The sequence below is a fragment of the Buteo buteo genome, chromosome 19, assembly GCF_964188355.1.
Source record: "Buteo buteo chromosome 19, bButBut1.hap1.1, whole genome shotgun sequence".
Classification (NCBI taxonomy): Eukaryota; Metazoa; Chordata; class Aves; order Accipitriformes; family Accipitridae; genus Buteo; species Buteo buteo.
Genome location: NC_134189.1, coordinates 25,362,665 through 25,382,096, shown reverse-complemented (window position 1 = coordinate 25,382,096; position 19,432 = coordinate 25,362,665). Strand labels below are relative to the sequence as shown.

At 44.3% G+C, this 19,432-nt stretch overlaps 1 protein-coding gene across 9 annotated transcripts in view; it reads right to left on the bottom strand.

Annotated features, from left to right (window-relative positions):
* DUSP16 (dual specificity phosphatase 16) overlaps positions 1-10,699 on the bottom strand; it is a 69,294-nt gene extending 58,595 nt beyond the window's left edge. For 3 of the 9 annotated variants that reach the window (XM_075051740.1, XM_075051748.1, XM_075051745.1), the window contains exons 1-2: positions 10,138-10,699; positions 9,047-9,132 (exon numbers count right to left, since the gene is read on the bottom strand). The gene's annotated coding sequence lies outside the window, so the exon portion shown is untranslated. Of the gene's footprint in view, positions 1-9,046; positions 9,133-9,825 lie in introns of all 9 variants that reach the window. The other 6 variants (XM_075051743.1, XM_075051751.1, XM_075051746.1 and 3 more) reach the window with 3 other exon arrangements.
* Between the last annotated feature and the right edge of the window lie 8,733 nt (positions 10,700-19,432).

Sequence of the window (19,432 nt, the reverse complement as noted above, 5' to 3'; positions counted from 1 at the left end):
GCATGCTACTTGAAGCCTAAGTCTCTGAACCTTACAAATTTCCAACATGAAGATATGGTCTATAGTGCAGCATTTTGAAATCAATTAATTCTTAAATATTTACAAATGCCTAGTGATAAAGACCAAATACACAAACCCACCCAATATTAATCTCTCAACAGCCGGCATATATTCTAATCCAGCATTTCTAGTTTTAATATGTATGTTCAGTTACATGAATTATAAACCAAAATACAGACTCAGAAAGGCAAAATGCACAACTCATTAGTGATTAACAATCTTCAGAAGATATTTTCTAGATGCAGAAATAGTATTTACTAGTATGAATCCACCAGAAGGTACACCTTTCCCTATACTTCCTATAACTTGTCTTTAGACTTCATTTAGACAGGCTGTCAAATGGCTTTTCCTCATACACACAGAAAATAACTCTTTTGTTATCTACTACTACAAGCTTAGTATTACTAGCCCAAGTGGAATGATCCTATCCTGCTGTTGCATTAGAACTATGTTTTCTGTGATTTAAAGGCTCGTTTTCATGTGCAGCTAATGCAGAACTTCTCTCTTCCTTTTAAAAAATATTTTTCATCTCTGTTGCTCTACTTTCTTCTTTTTTTCCCCTTTTATTTAGCCCATATAGGTATATTTTTCCAACATCTGATCAATACCTCTTCTTTTCCATTATTCCCTGTTCTTTCTCTCTCTCCAGTTCTGTTCCTTACACACATCTCCCTTTTCTAGTATTTTCACAATGACAGAAGTTGACCCTAATATCCCACAACTTTTGAAACTGAACATACTGTTTGAAACTTCAGTTCCAGAAAGTGATAAGCCTGAATATTTTTCCACTGTAGTGCAATTTAACCACATTTTGAGTAAAAGCAGAAGGATCACAGCTCTGTCCACAGACATCAGAAGATAGTACTGCATTTCAAGTTAACCATTTAAACATAAATGAGAACAAATTCTGCAGAATTCTGAATTCAAGGAAGCCTATTTTACTGCTGGTGGAGAAGCTGAAAGATGTGGTTATATGTTGGTGGTTTAATTACTTTACCTTCATCAAGTCCCAAACCAGCTGATCTACTTGACCCTCGTCCCACTCCACCTGTCCAAAAAAAGTAATGCTATTTTCTACCAATAGGTAGACTTCTCCAGCTGTGCTTTGATGTATAACAATTGACATTTGAAAGGGAGAGACCTTTCAGGGAAGAAGTTACACTTGTAGATTCTTACTTTGCCAACATAAACAGAAAAAAACAGGTAGATAAGTGATAGTTAAATAAGAATAATGCTTGACTGTACTGAAAAGCAATGCCACCAGTTGTGTCAAACATTAAGCACTCAGTAGAAATGCCTTACTCTGGTGGATATAACAAGAAGATTTTTGTAAGTGTACTTTATAATTTAGTTAAGCAAAGTTATACAAAAGTGTGCTACTACTTGATATCTACTCCAGTATCAGCAGGTTCCAGGTCAGGGAAAGCATAATATTAAGTGAGGTTGGTTTTTTTTTTTCCTTAGGACCTCTAACATCTATCATATGCTTAAATATTTGTTTTCTTTCTTTTTTTTTTTTTTAAACCAAAATTGAACTGGAGACCATGCACGTCAATACTGAGGCATAACTGTTTGCTGAGCATGTACACACACAAAAAAATAAGTGCTCAACATCCCTCTGAAGTTAATCCATAACATAAATTCTTGGCTTTGAAACATTCAAAGACTTAAATCATCAACACAGTCTTGAATATTTTTTTTTAATTATTCATCAAGCCATGAAAGCCATTTTTCTGCCAAAGTAGACAGCCTCTTCAAGGAAAAGGGAGAAGGACAAAAAAAAAGAAAAGAGGAAAAACCACCATCGAAGGACTTGGCAGCCTTTAAAAATTCCCAAAACAAACACTGCATCTCTCTAAGCTAGCATTTGCTTACTGTCACTGTATTCGGGTTTTTTCGTGTGCCTGCCACTAACCAGCACGTACAAACTGATAGTTCCAAAGCTTTCTGAAAGGACAAGACCTGAACCTTTAACCTGAATCAGTCCCCCCCTTCCTCACCCACCCACCTCCCCTATTCCATTACCTTCTTATTGTTGACTGAAACAGTAGACAAAGTCAGTGACTGAAAAGAACATTCTGCCTATTTTAATGCAAAATCTTTAAAATCCTCACCACAGCTCTATTAGAATGATTAGATGATCATTGGTTGAACACTCTAAAAATCCTGTAACTAAAAGAAAAAGATTTAGTGTTAAAGAGCAGCTGTATTTTCACTTAGCTATGCAGACATTTCATAGCCACTTTGCCATACTGGCTTATGTCTGGGCGTTTGAATAAAAATAGCTAATGTGCTTGCTTGTTACGCCATTAAATAAAGTGCACAAAGGAATTGCCAGTACTTTTTTTGCCCATGAAAGGCAATGGTCATTAATAGCTTGTATTTGCAGAAGGCTGACAGAGGAACAGCATGCCTGAGCTTCCTCTGCAGCTTTCTATAGGCTTAACCACACATGAGGCAGCAGGGGAAAAGACACTACACGTTTCCTCGTTCCAGGACAGGTCACACCTGCAGGAGAGTTGGCAAGTCATGCAAGCCTCAGTTGGAGAAGAAGATTCAAGTCCTGTAAATTTGAGGGGGCAGAAAGACGCGGGTCTTTTCATGGAAAAAGTACCTTGGGAAAATGTGCAATGATAGTATGTGTTAGTATTTCGACACTTTCCTTTTGCTGTCCTGACTAGTATCTTGGAGATTTGCACTTGTATTACTATTCTTTTTTCATCCATTTTATGCTTGAAGGAGTTAACTAACTTTCAGTAATATTTCAAAAGGAAATAGGCAACAAATAGGCTACTCATACAGTCATGTCTGGGCTGGATAAACAGATTTTTCAGGCATCTTCAAATAGGTCCACCTGGAAATCACAGTAGACAAGCGAAGTGAGCTACACTGAGGAAACAGACTTTGTCAACTGGATGGTATCCAAACATGGATCACCTAACAAGCAGAAGGGAGGACTGAGAAGCTGACAGCATGCTCACAATGCGTCAACCATGAGAAGCCAGGGATTTTCACAAGCTGGACAAGGGAGCTCACTCCACTGATCAGGAAAAATGTATCAACATACATATTCAGATGAAAAGTTACATGCAAGAAAAATCAAACCAAAACAAAAAAGGGAGATAGTAAGAAACAAACAAGGTAGCAGAGGGAAGTATAAGCACAAGCAGCTTTATTAATATGCCCTAAATAAGTCTCCTACTAGCTAGGAGAACACGAAGTTCACCAGCTCTCATAAGGACGATGCCCGTCTGCATTCAGCTGCCATGTCTTCCTGAGATGCAGGACTATGAACCTATAGACCAGGCATTGTTGATTACCTCTCTTCAGTAAGGCCTCAGAGCACTCGCTGTGTAAAGCTTGAGAGTTTTTAGGAAATTGAAATTACATGGGAGTAGCCTGGGAGAAAGGGGAAGAAGATACTGGGTCCTGCTGCTATGAGAAGAGACTTGCCATCAATGCAGAACTCCAAACAGACTATGGGAAGAGAGATTTTCACAGCCCATCCTCAATTTGGAGCACACCTGCCTTGCACCCAGGGTCTTGGAAAAGGCAGAGGGAGCCCCACTAAACTAGTGACACCACTTGCCTTCTGCTAATCTGGACTCAATCTAGTGTGTACTTTCAGATTTATTTGGACCTAAAAACACGTCAAGCCACCACACTAAGATTACTGCTGTACTTATCTGCTGGAATATTGTTCGTCCTTGCTTAAAAACTGGCAAAACTTCATGAATCTTTGTTGAAATCAAGATGAAGTTTATTCTGTTTGCTCCCCAAGTGTTCCTAGCAAGAGGCCTCTACCTAAGTTCTCTTATTTTAGAAAGGCAATTCCGAGTATGATGGGGTTAGAAGAGAGACATGTAATGCAAAGTCTCTTCCCGCACCAGCTCTCTTCCCTCCCAGTTTTCCAGAGTTCAAACACACTCCCATGAAACTGTCAGGGACAGCAGAGCTGGAAAGCAAGAGAAAACACTGATTCCGAAACATATTTTTTAAAGAAAGAAGGTACGAAATCCCAACACCTAAGCAGGTTCCCACCTGTAACAAAATACTTGTGGGAACTGTGTAGATGATAGGTGCTATACTTATTCCACATAGCATTAATACAGTAAGTGGAAAGTAATCTCATGCCTGTTCTTCAGGGAAACTTTCTTGGTGCTTACGACCCACCTTTGAAATTAAGGCTTGTTTCAGTAGCGGGATGGCATGCTGAGAGAAGCCCTTGGAAGTGTAGTTCAGACTCTTTGCATGTATTTGAAAGATGGTGTTTAGAAGATGGATGGCTTCCATGCTTAAGGGACTGTATAAACTTGGTGAAATACGCACTATTGAGAAAGTTGCTCTCCTGCAAGCACCATCTTGCAGGTAGAAACCCAAGTCCTGACACGGGATTCGAGTCTTTAAGGTCTGGGGTGAATAATTCTTACACCTAGCAATCAAGAAGCAAAAACAACAATCGGGCTATTAAAAGTGTGGTGTTTATATCCCTAACATTATGAATTATTCAGCCTTTAAACATGCTTTACTAGGGGTTCAGTAGGACTAAAACGCAGTACCGAATCAATTTTATCCGGAGTAGTGTGGCAGGGAGGGAGAGTAGCTTTCCTACTTTGAGAGCAACATCTACGCTACACATGCAGAGCCAAAGCCTTCTAATCCAGCAGGCTGAATACATACTAGTTATTCAAACTCAAGAACGTGTGCGTAAAAGGAATTTCATACAATTAGTCTCTGTTGTCCTCCTCATTTTATGCTCTCTGTAAAGTTCTCATTCCAATGTTGCTACATTACACACTCGGACCCATCTTTTTGCCTCCCACAATGCCTTCGGTAATATAAAAAAAACATTAGACAAGCAGGCAAGGATGTCTAAAAAGTGAGTACTTGTACAAGCCACTGATCTATCATTTAGTCAACAAACAGGCTCAATTCATAGGTTATTATAGCAAAGCAAAATCGAGTGAAGCACAATGAAAACAGGTAACACTATTTTAGTCTCAATATTAGAAACCACGTGTCATAGTTTTCTGCCAAACTAATGTAATGGAACACAATTACAATTTTGTGAAGAAACATTTTTCATACTGCTTTAGCGGACTATCACTTTGGATAGCATGTAACAAGATCTTATGGAAGAAAAAAAATTACATTTATCCTTAACTAATAAAAGCCTCTGCACACCTCCACTTGTGTATCTTGATTTGTTAAACAACTGACAGAAGTTTATAACTTAAGCTTGAAACCAAATGAGAGCACACATTTGCCTGATGAGGTCCGTGCAAGGAACTGATCCTAGTTTCTGAGAAACAGGATGAAAACTTGTACTACACAGGGCAAAATTCATTCCAAGAACACACTAAAGAGAAGCTGTATAAGTTACTGGTGACGTGTAGCTCATATTGTGACCAAGAAAGAGCAGAGATAACTGACTTCCTCTCAAAGTAGGACCCTGTTTCAGCAGTTCCTTTCATATATTCACACAGCACAAACATTACAGCTTTGGACAGTGCAAGCGCAGAAAAGCAGCAGCGCAGGAGCTCGTGAAGGTCCGTGGCAGAAGAGATCATTCTGCATCCCTGCAGCTCCACAGCAAACCTCCTGTCGCTGAGGCAACACTCTTTCCCCTCTTTCCTAGCCTGCCCAATTATTAATTTTGGGGTTTTTTTTCAGCTGCCGGAGCATTTCGTAGGGACGCAACATGGAACGCTGCCAGCCTTCCCAGAGCCAACTCTGAGTAGGTCAGTCTTGGCTCAGCAGCAGACCACATAGTGCTGCAAAAGGAAATGCAAGGCCTTGAACTCACGCCCATCTTCCCTCTCGTCCTCCATACACACACCCTAGACGCAGATTTTCTTTGATCGCAGAGGAATAGTAATTCACTGGTGGCCAACACCATCTCTACTGGAGACCGCGATAGCTGCCAACAGGCCCTATCCACAAGCAAACCAAGAACTGCTCAGATTAAAACTATGCAAACCCAGAAGTTAAGATGCCAAACTTTACCATTAATGTGTATTTTTGGCTTCCTTTGGGTGTTATGGGAAGTTACAGAGTAACTATAACGGAGATTTCTTATTTGGAGCTGCCAAGCTAATACCAATCTAAAGATCAGGTCGGGCGACGGAGAGAAGCGGCGGTGCGAACTTCCCTGTTCCCACGGCCATCTTCAGATGGCAGCAACACCACGGTCACACTGGGCATCTCAGTCTCTAGCCTTGCTCCAAAGCCAGCTTCTTCTCAATTAGCTTTGATATCAGAGTGGTGATACTATTATACTCGTGCTGAAGAAAACCCTGAGGATAGTGTCCCCCAAGTAAGGGCTAGGAAGTAGCCTGAAGTTACAGCATTCACTTCACCTTCATGCAGATGACTCCTGGTCTTCAGTTAATTGCTGGCTTTAGTCCAGACCGACACCCTGATACACATCACCAGGCCACCCACCACCTATGGCTTTTGATTCATGGAGAAAGTAGAGGCCACGTATGCAACTGACAGCCCTAAAGAATGATGCGTTACCCTTCGTTTATGCAGGGGGGCACCAAATAAATCAGAGAAATATTACCAATACTGGTATGATATGTAGTTACTGATACTTAAAATAATCCACAGAAACCCTCCATGTCACTACAACAAATCTGGAAGCAATCCCTATGGAATTGTAGGGAAAGTGAACGTACCATTCAATGCGTCAGGGACACAGCTGCTTCCCTACGACCCAGAAAAACAGCTTCTTGATAATTCTTCTTAAATAATCATGGAGGTACCATTACACAACCACGCACAAAATACTACAAGATTGCAAGAAACAATTAGTGATTTGATCAGCTTAACAACAAATCTGTAGAGACAGATACACAGGAGTCGCTAGCCAAACCCATGTTTCTTCCTAGGGGTGAAACAAAAGCGAAAAAGAAAAAGGGATGTGCCAATCCTTCCACACCTCATCCTTTGACAGTAACTACTCCGTGCCATCTGGCTATTAAGGATTTGTCAGCATCTGAAGAATATCCATGATGCTTTCCTGACTGCAGGAAAAAGGAAAAAGGAAAAAGGAAAAAGGAAAAAGGAAAAAGGAAAAAGGAAAAAGGAAAAAGGAAAAAGGAAAAAGGAAAAAGGAAAAAGGAAAAAGGAAAAAGGAAAAAGGAAAAAGGAAAAAGGAAAAAGGGTCCTAGAAAATTCAATAGGAATTGCTATCACCCTGCCTCCTTTTTCTTGAGGGGAAAAAAATGCTTCAACTGTGCTTAACTGTATTTCTTAGAAGATTTGTATTTTGAAAACAGTGGATATTCCTGAACAGGTCTGGGGATTAAGGCATCAAACTTTGAAAAGACAGGTGACTGAGCAAGGCCCTCACCCTGCACACAGCTCTTACTGTACAACGCACTGGAGCAGAGCTCACTTGAAGACCAATGCAAGTAACAATCAGTGGCTAATTTGCCTATTTGGCATTTCTTACAGCAGTCTAGAAGAGAGCCTGAATTTGCCTTCTGCGGGCTTCTTAAGGCCTACATGAATCATGTATCTTAAAGGCAGACGAGCGGCTGACCCATCCCACCATGCAGTCTCTAGTAACTCCGCACGACGTCACTCACCCCATCTCCAGCTGCTGGCTGTGAATACAGAGGCACAGGACTCCCAGGGCATGTCATTTTGCCAAGGAAGGTGCACAGGCACATGGCAGATACAACCACAACTCCTCCCACGGGCTGAGGGCTGGCCCGGACCCCAGAGACAGAGCTCCCAGTGAAATCCATTTAACACATTCCCGCACAGCTTCTGCCGATACTGTTCCTATGGACGGTTGAAGCTATTCTAGCTAAAAGCAAACATCCTTGCCAGGCTAGCTGCCTTCGCTGAAAGAAGAGCATGCATTTTACAGAAACAAAGATAAATTGAGTTCACTTTCTTCTCTACAGAAGTTTTTCTGGTGTGATTTTGTTCATTATATCTGCTTAGGTAGCTAACAAAATCAGAGCTAGTGGAGCAGGAATGTATTTATGTATCTTTATAAAACATGTTGCGTTTTTAAATGCTTGTTTGGGCTTCCTGGACCTTTGCACATGGATTAAGCATACAGTGCTTTGCAGCTAGCACCTCTGATTAGCACAGGAACTGGCACCTTCTCTGCTGCTTTCACTTATTTGTTCATTTAAAAAGAGACTTTGAAATGGTGTATTAAGATATACTGAAGCACTATTGTATTGAACAAGCATAACGACCAGAATTTATTACACCTCAGACATCGTTTATAGATTCCTTCCTAAACATATTAATAAGCATACTTGGTAAACGCAGGATTTACTTTTGAGTGTCACTATTCTTTGTATCTTTTGTCATTAAAAATTAAAGCTAAAAATACGTGTACACACACACCCCTGTTGCATACTTGCTCCACATTCAAATAGAAACCCCTAGACAACCAACATAAACAACTGTGATGAATGCTTCAATCTCCAATGGGCAGTGGGATGAACACCATAAAAAGAAATTAAGACTTACTATTTTTCCACCTCCTCTCAAAACACAAGAGTCTAAACCAACTCCTGTTTGGTCAGTTGTGACTTCGTAAACTCTGTATCTACCAAACCACATGCTGCCAGGAATAGCATAAATCTCAAAGCAAGGATTACAAAATCATTTTGGGGTTTCGGTTAGGGTTTTTTCTTTTAAGAACCCCAGCACGCATCCTTACAAGGAGAAACAGTTCGATCTGCTCTTCGCTTTCAAAACTAGCAAAGATCTATTTATTCGGCTGGGTATACACCGAATGTTTGAACAAAAAAAAGTTAGCCACAGGTCAGACAATACAGCTCGCTATGACTACACCCTTCACTCAAAGGAAAAAGGGAAGATTGATATTCTATTTCAACCAGCTGAAATGACAATAAAAGAAAGTAAAATCTCCTGGCTTTTCTTTTCTAAAAAAACCAGCTTCCCATCTGACATCTAACCAAATGTTTTTCGGCCACTGAAAAAATCCTACCATTGGTCAGGCTCTGCAATAGGCACATCCCATACACCTTGTTCGGCACGCAACTGATGTGCGCTCAACTCCTCATCCCACCGCTTCTACGGGGGAAAAAAAAAAATAAAGTCAGAAGAGGGTACCTGTCAGGCCGCATCCTGGCGCCAGCCACGGAGTTACGAGTTTACACCAGTGCAATACCAGGTTAACAATTTGCAATTTGCTTCACTCCTGGACTCCACAGCAGCCCTCCATTTTGTCAACTGCCTCAATTTAAACGCTTTCCAAGTTGAAGGCAGAACTTCAACATTTCTTCGGGAGCCCTTCGGGGCTTTAAAGCATCCTCGACCATTTTAAGCAGCAGAAAGCCTACTGGGAGCCAGCACCGTTTGCTAAGTTTAGAAAGGCAGACGCGCACGCCAGAGCTTATCGGCAGCCTCCCCAAACATCCCCTGCAGACGGTTTCGGGGCGCGCTGAAGAAGTCAGCGCTCTCTCGCTCATCCCTTCCAGCGGCGAGCTGCCTCCCCTTCCCCGCAGGGAAGGCGCCCGGCTTTCTCCCCCTCCCCTCTCTCCCCTGCCTTTAGGAGGCGAGGCAGGTGGATATCGGGAGGTGAGAAAGGAAGGGAGAGGGAGGAGGAGGAGGAGGCGGCAGGAGCCGCCGCGGGCAGCAGGGTGCCGACCGCCCCGCAGCAGGTAGGGGGAGCGCGGGGCGGCCCGCCGGTGCCGGTACCGCTGCCGGTACCGCTGCCGGTACCGTACCGTTCCCCCCTCCCTCCCTCTCGGCCCCGTTCCTTACCACCCGCCGAGGCGGCCGGAGCCTGCCCGGGCCCGGGGCAGCGACCTGTCCGCTGCGGGCGCTCTCCTCCGGAGGTGAGGGGGCGGCGGGGAAGGGCATGCGGGAGGAGAGAAGGAGAGAGGGAGGGAGGGCTCCCGCCGCCCGCCTCTCCCTCACCTCCCTCCTCCTCCTCCTCCTCCTCCTCCTCCTCCTCCTCCCCGCCCGGCCCAGCCCTACCCGGCCCCCCCTCCCCGCGCCCCTCGCCCCCCTCCCGGGCCGGCTTAGACGGGGCTGCCCCGGGCGAGGGGTCCCTGCGCTCCTCCCGGCACTTACTGTGTCACCCCCTGTCTGTCTGTCTGTCCCCTCGGCAGGGATAAAAGTTGTTGCCACCAGCCTCGCCGCTGCCGCCTGAAACAACTTTGTCTCCTTCCAGCCGCTGGGAAAGCTCCTCTTTTTCCTCCTTCTTCAATTAAAAAAAAAGAATAAAAAAAGAAGAACAGAACAGCAATTTAAAAAAATTAAAAAGAAGATAAAACCTATATTCGGCTCTTAATTGTAAGAGGGGGAAGCGTGAAGGTGGGAGGGGAGAGAAGAAAAAGGAAACATTTGGAACTTTTTTTTTTTCCCTCTCCTTCTCCCCCCCCCCCCCCAAGATGGCTTGAGAAAATTAAAAGGGGACAGCGATGGGGGGGAGGGGGGACACACTGAAGAGCTCGGGAGCGGGGAGAAAGGTTTGGGGTCTTTGGGGGAGTTTTTTTGGTGTGGGGTTTTTTTGTTTTGTTTTAAAGCCTTCGGTTCCCTGAAGGACCCAAACGATTGCAAACAAACGGGCAGAGCAGGCAGGCACAAGGAGGGGAGCGAGCGAGAGAAAAAGAGTTTTGCTGGTCAGTAAACTTCAAGCTGCTGGGATGAGGTCATTGGTGTAAAAATAAAGCGATGGCGTCATTTGAAACCAATCCCAGTGAATGAACTCAGCCGGGGGGGGGGTGGTGGTGTGAAGGGGGGGGAGAGGGAGAAGGAGAAAGAGGAGGAGCGGGGAGAGAGGATCCCTGCGGGGAGACGGAGGCAGCGGCCGCCGCCAGCCCCGGCAGCGGGAGGCGGAGGAGCGGGTTTGGGGGGGGGCTCACCCCGTACCAAGCTGTCACTGAGGGCGAGGAGGGGGGGACGGGGACACGACACACGCGTCCGCTGCCCCCGGCCTCCCGCTGCAGCCGCCGGGCCGGCCCCTGGGAGGAGCCGGGGCCGCGGAGCGATTCAACCGAGCCGCCGCCGAACCTTTCCCGCCCCTCGCCCGGCTGAGGAGACAGGCTCCGCCCGCCCTGCCCTCGCTCCCCGGCCCCGGCCCTGGCCCTCACCTCTCCCGCCTCTCTCAGCCCCGGCCCTCACCTCTCCTGCCTCTCTCAGCCCCGGCCCTCACCTTTTCTGCCTCTCTCAGCCCCGGCCCTCACCTTTTCTGCCTCTCTCAGCCCCGGCCCTCACCTTTTCTGCCTCTCTCAGCCCCGGCCCTCACCTTTTCTGCCTCTCTCAGCCCCGGCCCTCACCGTTCCCGCCTCTGTCAGCCCCAGCCCTCACGTCCCGGCCCTCACCTTTCCCGCTCCTCTCAGCCCCGGCCGTCCCGCCTCAGCGTCCCCTGCCATCCCCGGCGGGCGGCCTGCCCTTGTGCTCGGTGCCACCGGCTAAAGGGCCCTTCAGTACCTAAAACACTGGTCCGTCCTTCTAAATTAAAAGCGGCACGTGCGGCTATGGCGCAGAGCCGTCGAAGAGTTACAGCGGCAAATCCTCCTGGGGTAGCGCTGGTGCGGGCAGAGCGCCCTGTTGGGCCACGCGGCGCGTTGAGGGCCTTCACCCTTTAAATAACCTTGTTAAGTAAAAAAAAAACACTAAAACCTCAATACCTTGAGGAAAGCGAAAGTTAGGTCTAAGCAGATGCACAGGCTTATTTTTGCCCAACTCATACCTCTTCTGGGAGTACTGATGTTAACTAGCGAGGTGCATCCTTCAGGGGTTTGGTGGGACCTGCCTGTCTCACCCATCCCTCTTCCAGGTGCCCCAGACTATTTGGCAGCCCTCTTTCTCCCTCGGCAGCCCTCTTTCTCCCTCGGAGGCATCGTCACCAAGGGGACCCCGCTGGCACTGCTGGGCATGCAGGACGTCTTACCCGGCAGACTCCAGACTCCGGTCGGTCACCTCCGCCAGCTTTCGAATCCCTGTGCCACAAACCCTTGGAAAACAGCATGGGAAAGGGGATTCACCGCATGGGTCCTTACGCTCTTGGTGGCTGTCTCTTCAAACAAAGTGCCTTGGGAAAAGGCACGCGGCTATCGCCCCACTCACAAAACGGTTTGTGTGGGTGGTGTTTCAGGAAGCAGGCGACTCCAAACAAGTTGTACGGTGGTGGGCTCTGTCCTGACAAAACTGACCAAGAACCACCTTGGTGAAGGGCCTGGTGTTAAGGGGTTGCGAGCTGTCTCACGAGGAAGCCTTGCTGGCACACGTACCAAACAGTCGCGGCCTCTGCAAGGGAGCGCAGAGCGTGCGGGGCAGAGAGAGGTCCCGAGAGACGCCCGGTCTCCATAAGGCAGTGACAAAACAAAGATCAAAAGCAGTGAAGAAACTGCGGTAAAGCAATTTTATGTCAGTACATTCGCTATTTTGCACGTGTCCGTCTTGTAGTAGCTAAAGAGCATTTTCGCCTTTTTTGTCTGCTAACCAGTGGCCCTGAAGATACCTTTCGCAAACCCACAAAGTGCTCACAGTATTGAAAGCCTGCACAGTTAACTGGTGGTTAACAGAGCTAGAACTGACCCATTTCGACGAAGGGGAGCAGAGAGCGTGCCAGAGAAACTCGAGGTGACAGCCAGTGCCCCAGCTTATTCAGACCAGAGAAGTGCAGGAACAAATAGTTCCAGCACGGTTATCCTCACAAAGAGAAGTGGGGAGCAGCAGAGAGGGGCGCGTGGTGAGGAGGAAAGACATTTCAGTTCTCTCTTCCCTTTTGTCGTCTCAACTCGGGTAACACCTTATGTAACCGTTCTTTTTTTATTTTATTTTATTTTTAATTGGGAGACTGAAAAAGTTTCCTCACTGTAAAACTGTAAGAATAAAAAGTACTTGTGATCTTTTTGGAATATTTTTATTTTTAGCTGAAAAGAAGGATATATACAGAAAAGTCTAGGACAGCAAGTTAAAGCTTTTTCAGCGTAGAGTCAGGATATTTCTTTTCCCTAATGTAATAAAAGGTGCGACTAAACCACAGTGATATCACAATTAACTCCTGCAGGTTGAAGTTACTACTAAGAATATCTTTTTATTTTCAGCTGAGCTTGAGCTGAGCATCTGATGTGGGAGAGCATTGCAGGGTGAAACTGTACAAGTTTGTTGCTAACCTGAAGACACAAACGGAAGGAGTGTGGAGGACTCGAGCGCGGCAGCATCTGACCTCGCTTCACTGAGATTAGCGGCCGCGTCCTTTCCCTCCTGTTCGCAATGGGCAGAGCGTGCGCGTGTTGGCAGCTGACGTGCCTCAGCTGGCAGGTGGTCACTCGTGAAGGAGCAGTAACTCGTTTGCGTGTCAGGGTCTAACTCCAGCTTAATTTTTTTTTTCCTTGAAAGCCTTTTGTTCCTCCCTACCACTTGCATAGCAGGCTCCTGGAAACGATCTGAACTGCAGGTGCAAACCAGGGAGGGAGTCAGTCCTTAGTTTGGTAAAGGAGAGGAGATCTGGGTCCCATCTGCCCATCTGGGAGAGAGACTGCTTGGCTTTGCTGGTGTCCCTGCCTGGTGACCTTCCCTCCCCAGGTTTTCAAAGGTCCGTCAAATCTATGAAATGTATTTTGCTACATTTCTGGCAATGGATTTTTTTGGCCTCAGCACCCACTGCCCCTTTTTTGGCAAAACAGTACTGAAAGAGTTAATACGTTAGCATCCCTTTCTTGTGCCTCCTTATCAAGCTCATGAGATAAGAAGACCTGAAGTGCCTATATGGGGTAAAACAAGGGCAAAAGACATTATGGTGGCTATCCAGCAGGCTATGCAACAGCACTCGAACTTTGACACTCCACCATGTCCTACCAGTTCACATCGTGCTTCTGGCAGGAGCGGCTGGAATTGTGTCACCCCTCGCTGCCCCTATTGCTGGGGGGGTGGGAAGGGGGAATAGGCGGGTACTTCCAAGAGCTGGAGGTCATGCACTTTGTTTATGAAGATTTCTCTTTCTTTATTTGTAAAAGCTAGCATACCTTTTTGTTCCTTTTCCAGCTACGGGATTTTGTGGCACTTCACTTGGTTAATCAGTTAGCAGTGGTTAAACAGGGGAAAGATGAATGGCAGCCTGAGTAACGTCATCATGTTCTCTGCGCACTGAAAAGGAGCGGTTTGCCAGAGGAACCTCTTGCGAAATAAGTGAGAATTGAACTTAAAGCACAGAATTTACCATGCTTTAAAATCCCCTTGTGGGTGCTCACTTCCTCCACAGGCTGAGGTGGGGTTCTTAAAGAGGTTACCGTTCCCAGACAGCTCCCAGTCACTGTCCCGGCTGTCTTCTGCCACAGGTTACCACCTCTCCTACCTACCTGCAAGCTGCTCACGCAATCCCTCCCAAACTTTTTTCGGCCAAAGCCAACCAGAGTAGTTTAAGCAGTTTAAATAGTAGATGTCAGCTGAACTGGTCTGGTTTGGCTGAAATGGATTAGGGGAAACACAAGTCAGCAGATGGGAAGTGAGGTGATGACCTTTTCATGGGCAGCTTCGGGGCAGTGGGTAGTTTGGCCTAATCTGCTTTCAGAGCAGACCGCTGTACCAGACATAAACTGCTACCGACAGCTCTTCAGGGTATTTAAAAATAGAAGGGTTGCTGAGATACCCACATTGAAACAATGATAGCATTTTTAGATAGTACTGGCTTTGCTGGCATAGACAGCAGGGTACAGCAGTCAGAGCAGCGCAGGTTTGTGGGATAGCAGCAATGGGAACATGAGGATTTGGAAACCAGTAGGAATAGAAGAAGTAGGACTGAGGGTGGGGAAACAGCAGAAGAGAGAAACGTTTGCAAATGGAAATCAGTGGGAGATTGCAGAGCTCAGTCTAGAGGGGAGGAATTTGAGTAGCGTGAGGAGCGCAGGCACCAGAGACATAGGCTGCAGAGTAGCAATGCTGGAGGGAAACCAGTGAGTTGAGAACAACCAGTATCTTCCCATTCTTCCCTTCCACGTGTGCATCAGACCTTGGGAAGCTCTACCCCTCTGGAAAATGCTTAAATGAGAATAGCCTCTCAAGTCTGTCACTGCAGGTAGTTTTCATACCTCTACTTCCACGTAGCTTCTCCAGGACTGCCAGATTCACAGCATGTCAAACAAGCTGGAGTTAGTATGCAATTGGAGAGGTCTAGGTTCAATGCAGACACGTGTTTTGGGGCTGGGAGAAATGTAAGACAAGACGGAATAATATTCATGTTCTCTGTAGGACAAGAGTGGATGATTTGGAGCAGTGGAAGAGAAAGGGAGAGTTACAGGAACCAGAGCAGCAGAAAGTACAGAGAAAAAGGAAGGAGACCATCGGCTGCCTGCTTCCCTCTATCTCCTTACTTCATAAATCCTATATCCAGTACTCAATAGGAATTTACATGATCCCTATCTCTATAGTTTCTGAGTACCCTTTATTTTTGTAAGTCTTTTGTGGGACAGAGGAATATCATGATACCATGTTTTATGGATGTAAGAATGAGTTACTGAGATGAAGTAACTCATTCAAGGTAGTATAGCAAGATGGCTGCAGATCAGAGAAGTGAACCAAGTTCTCTTAAATTCCAGATCTAATCACTAATTCATCCTTCTCCCCCTCCTCTCTTCCATTCTCTCAAAAGAAATAGTAACTTTTCTTAATTACCTGAGCAGGCACATTTAGTAAAATTAAGCACTTGCACGAAAGTTTGTTGGCTTTGTTTGCAATTAGACACACACACACACAAAGAGTCTATAAGTGAGATATAGACAACAGAAGATAATAAGAAAAGACAAAGGAAGAAGTAATAATAATTTCTGATTCTATGGATGGGCTTTATAAACCTTAGTGGCTTTTGATCAATCCTAATCATCTTAAACAGAAAAAAACCCAGCTATTTTGATGGTTAAACCACTTCTATATGAAACAGCAAGATTAAGTTTTGAGAAGGCATTTGAAACTGGAGATCATAATAAATATTATTTACAGAAAAGGACCATAATAACATGTTGTCATCAAGAAACAGAATAATGAAATACTGTTCTCAAGAAACAGCAAGTTCAGACAAATCTACAGCAACTGAGAAACTTAACTAGTAACATTTCCCACTTTTCTGTGTATCTAAAGAGAAAATATTTAAGTAATAACAACAATGAAAAGTGATACATTAAAAAACAAAATCACAAACACATTCCAGAAATTAATTGTCACAATAAACACCCCCCTCACCTTCTTTCTTTTCGCTCTTACTCACTGCTAGTCACTCGTCTGTAGGCTGGTGTACTTGTACTGAAATCAACTTGTAATGGGCCGTAAGCACAGATGGTGTAAATCATCATTGCTCAACTAACACTTAAGTTGGTATGCCAATTTATACTATCTGGAGAGTAGCTTTGTATGTTCATGTTTTGTTTGTGGCCAATGATGAATCAGAACTAAAAGATATTTGTGTTTATTATGAGGGCAACGTAAAATGTATGAGGTCTTTGACTATTCATATCCTTCTTTTCAACTACTTGAATACTTTAAATTATGTGAGAGTATAGTAATTACCAACCTTAAATACATTTTAGACTTCTTTTTTTTTTTTTCTGATAATGAAATATTTTCCTAAGGGTACCAAGGATACGATGAAAAAGGACAGCAACCATAAAATGCTTTAAAGTTGTGGCACGTGAAATGTAACCTGGGTCAATATAGACCATTAAGTTCAAAGTTACTGTCTTGATAGCATGCTAAAGTAAGCTCACAATCAGGAAATTCATTTGAAAGTCTGAATGTGGAAAGTGAATGAATAACCTGTGGTATTAAAGACCAGTTTATTTTTATTCATATTTATTTATTTTAAAATATTTTTATTTTCAAGACGTGTACACAGGAGAGGAAATTTTCTGACAGTTTTAGAGTCTTCACCATTTCTCCTAATCCATTTTGTTGTTTCTGCCTACCTTTAACAGCTCCTGACACCTACAGATATCCTAAGCCTTGTGGATTTGATAGGTTGCTGTTTATTTTATTTCTGTTTCTAAGGTGCAATTTGGGTATTGCAGTAATATGCAAGCGAAACTAAGTTGTTATTCAAACGGATTGTGAAAGAGATGGATTTCTCTTCTGTGGAATCATTAAAATGTACTTAATAGATAAAAAGAGCCTCATATCAAAAAAAGAAAAGACAGACAAACCCATAATGGAAATGACGAAAAATTGAGTTCTAAAAGGGAAAAGAAAATCAAGTTAATTACTGTTTGTTGTTGCTGTGGGAAAGAAGGGCATGAGCACCACAATGACCTGCATTTATAAGCTTTCATTGGTATAAACCTTTAAGTGGATAACACCCAGAACATCAATATTTTGGCTTCACAGTAAAAACATTCATAGAAAAAAGACTGTTAACTCTGAGGAGTGTCTTGTTTTGTTGAATGCAGTGGTCAGAAAATTGCCAGTCTGGTACTAGCCCAATTGTCAACAACAGACAGCAGAGTTTGTTGAGAAGGACAGGTGAAAATATCAGGTTACAAGGAAAAGAAGCATGTGAAGATTTCAGAGCGTGTCATTTTTTTATTTTTTTTTTTAGGATGCAAGGTTAGAATATGCCTATTTTAGTAGCAATCTATCTGAGTTCAAAACTCTAAGGTGGAGGTGAGGTGAAGGACTGCTAGTTTATTTTTATATTGCCTTCTTGACTACCCTTCCGATGCTCAGGAACAAGCTGGCTTCTGCGTATTAGGTATGGGTACAAGTCTTTTAGCTCTACGGGGGGAGGGCTGAAAATATTGCAAGAACATTTCTGCTTCAAAGCAGTTTGCCACTTGTTCTCCTTGTAGCTGGGGGAAGAATCATTGACATATTACAAATGTTTAAAACCCTGGTTTATGTTCAGCCTGCAAAAAGAAGGGGAAAAGATCAGTGAGGGTAAAGCACAGGGCTGCACATCCAGTGTTTTATTTTCTATGTGAAGGTCTGCCTCAGACTTCTCATGACTTACTTGGAGCTGCATCCACTTACCTCAGATATAAATTTGGCTTGTTGACTCTCCAGTTATTAAAAAATTGCTTCAAGCCACTGATCAAATGATGATGAGTTCCAGATAAACTTATGCTGAAGAATGTGCATCTTCATGACCATTTAAAATCTAAATGGGATATTATGAAATCAAACTGGGCAGAAGGTTTTTTAAGAGGGGGAGTTTCAAGTAGAGGGCATGACTTTCCAAGACATTATTTCTTGGCAACTGTGTAAGCTCAGAAGAACTTCCTAGACAGGAATATATGAGGACACATTCTTTTGTAAGGCAGTCAATTGAGGCATTTATGGGAAAATGGTAGATGCAATTTGAGTTCCAGAATAAAAGGAAAAAGAAGTCCCTGTTAGAAGGGCCTGTCTAATTACTAAGTTGCAGAAATTGTATGTTTATTCATCTGTTATTTTGTACTAGGACTTACAATTAAATGATGTCAGCTACAGTTAAAGAAAAATGGTTATTATAACCGATGATTCATTTAAAGTACCTTCTTACCATATAGTGCCAGCAGGGGATCAGGATGCAGTTGCACAAACGCTGTAAGATGGACATCACTGAAAGAAGAGCTTGGTCCCCCATTTGATTTACAGCACGTAAATGGACAAAGGCTTGAACTGCTGCAGAGGAGACGGCAACATGGGAACAAGGATGCACAGCAAGCAGTAGGGAAAGAGTGAACCAACGTGTGTCAGTGGCAGTCCCTACTCACAGGGCTGTACAGAGCTTGAGAAGATGCAGACAGATGACTTGGTTGAGCCCATCTAACAGGTTGCCGATGCCAAAAGGAGGTGCTTTAGCTCACAGTTTCCTACCCTCTGCTTCTAACTGTGAGCTCCTGCCACTTGCCTGGCTGTGGATCTGGCATTGTTGTAATGCAACATGGGTTGATTCAGCTTGCTAATCCAGCAGAAGTAGAGTGAGTTACTCTTTTTGACAGTCACTAGGTTTGCCATCCGACGATATTAGAAAAGAGCTCTTTGCAATAAGGGTGGTCAAACACTGGAGCAGGTGCCTAGGGAGGCTGTGGCTTCTCCATCCTTGGAGACGGTCAGTGCTGGAATGGACAAGGCCCCGAGCAACCCGATCTAACTTTGGAGTTGGATTTAGTGTTGAAGTTGGCTCTGCTGTGTACAGGGAGTTAGACCAGCTGGCCTCCAGAGGTCCCTTCCAACCTAAATTATTATATGGTATAGAGAGGGCAGTCATGATTCCTGTATCTTGTATCTTTATTTTATGCTGAGAAATCTCAGTGCATCAGTATACCTGCCTGAAAATTTATCTGTCAAACATTAAGGTAGTCCTGTCATTATTATGAAATTTCAGTGTATAAATATCTATGTATAAATTTCTACGAGCAAAGTTATTTCAGGAGGAAGTTTGGTTGGATGG